The sequence below is a fragment of the Ambystoma mexicanum genome, chromosome 7p (genome assembly GCF_040938575.1).
Source record: "Ambystoma mexicanum isolate Mex_15411 chromosome 7p, UKY_AmexF1_1, whole genome shotgun sequence".
NCBI classification, from domain to species: domain Eukaryota; kingdom Metazoa; phylum Chordata; class Amphibia; order Caudata; family Ambystomatidae; genus Ambystoma; species Ambystoma mexicanum.
Window position 1 is genome coordinate 39807653 of NC_090939.1, and position 1924 is coordinate 39809576.

At 45.8% G+C, this 1924-nt stretch overlaps 1 pseudogene; it reads left to right on the forward strand.

Annotated features, from left to right (window-relative positions):
- The first annotated feature begins 1002 nt into the window (after nt 1-1002).
- On the forward strand, nt 1003-1389 carry LOC138526499 (GTP-binding nuclear protein Ran pseudogene; annotated as a pseudogene).
- Nucleotides 1390-1924: the final 535 nt, after the last annotated feature.

Sequence of the window (1924 nt, forward strand, 5' to 3'; positions counted from 1 at the left end):
CAACGTGCTGCGTGTAGAATACTGAAGGACTGAAGGAAAAAATGCTCACTTTGAAAATGAGCAGGGGAGGGCTCTGATCTACTACGCATAACATCAACACCCAGCTCGTTTTACAGTTTGCATTTGCTTACAAGGGCTCTAGCCCTCACAAGGGGTGGGGGGGGCAACAGGAGCTGCAGTGAACTGCTGCAATGCAAGTCATATGTGTTATTTATAGGCAGGATACTTGAACGTTTTACGCCAAAAGACACATTTCATTCAGTATCAGATGACTGAGGGAGTCAGAGAGCAACTAGGCTTGTTGATTTGGGAGCCCCTCCCATGCTCAGATAAATGTAACTGTTTTTGCCATCTCCAGAACATGCATACATGCCAACATTCTGTGACCAAAAATCTGTAGGAATCTTAAAGTTTCAAAAATATTGAAAAAATCGGTATTTGTTGCCACTAAATCGGTAGGCGGTAGGACTGCTTAAAAGTGGTATCCTACCACCTAAATCGGTAGGGTTGGCAAGTATGTAGCAGGTGCCGGAGAGAAGGGTGCTGCGTTGTGCAGCTACGCTGAAGAAATAGCATATTGCACTTGCAGGCGGGTGGAAGTGGCGAGACTTGCGCAGGGCGGGGCTGAAACGTGCGGTTTCCCCCCCGGCTCCTGGTGCAAGCTCACACCTGCCAGAACTCATCAAGAGGACTGGCTCGCTATTGCTTCAGCGGCTTCCCCCAGCATGTAGATTACTGGCACCGAGGAGCTGAGGTACAGTGAACCATGTGGCTGTTGATATCCAGAAGTGCTGGAGCGGATCTCACGGGCGCTGCTGACAGTCTGGGGAGGTTACACTGGCGCACTGGTCTGCTAACTGGCATCAGTAAGAACACACCATTATAAAAGCAGCAGCTTGGACACATCCCCACTGAAGAACGTTCCTCGGATTCTGTGTACTTGCACACCCTGCAACCATGGCTGAATAAGCTGCTAAATCCAGGGCAAAAACAAATATAATCATGTTTGACGTCACATCAAGAGTCACATATAAGAATGTCCCCAACTGGCATCGAGATCTCGTACGAGTCTGTGAGCACATCTCCATTGTGCTCTGTGGCAACAAGGTGGATATTAAAGACAGGAAGGTGAAGGCGAAATCCATAGTCTTTCACAGGAAGAAGAATCTCCAGTACTACGATATTTCTGCCAAGAGTAACTACAACTTTGAAAAACCCTTCCTGTGGCTTGCAAGAAAGCTAATTGGTGATCCCAACTTGGAGTTTGTAGCAATGCCTGCCCTCGTACCCCCTGAAGTTGTTATGGACCCAGCATTGGCAGCACAGCAGGAAAAAGATTTACAGATTGCCCAAACGCCTGCACTGCCAGATGAAGGCGACGATCTGTGAGGGAGTACGGCTGGAGCCCAGCATCAGAAGGCAACTGTCCTGTGGTGTCGATGGTGCAGCGTGTTTGCCACTTTATTATCCAGCTGAGCAGAACATGTGCTTAATCTTTGGGATGCTGAAGGAGATGAATGGGCTTCAGAGTGAATGTGGCAGTAAAATTAATTCCTTCATATTTTGGATCTGCATATTTAGCTGTTTAGGACTGCAATTACTTTACCCCTCAAGTTTCAAATGTAATTTAAAGACTGCTACAGTCACATCACTTCAGTGGTGAACCCTGTTTGTTACTGTCATTTCCGTTCCTTTTTTTCGTTTAGACCATAATAAAGTTGTATTTCAAATACCTAAGCAAGTGAACTTGTATACACTGTGAGTACTTATTTTAAGGATGCAGTTCTTGTGGTACCACCAATACTGTTTTCTGTTTGTTTTAATTGATTTTCTGGTTCTGTGGCACTGTAAAGACACTAGTGCATTACCCTGTGTATTGAACATGCTACTTGAAAGGACTTATTGCTCTGCTGATTAGTGTGAA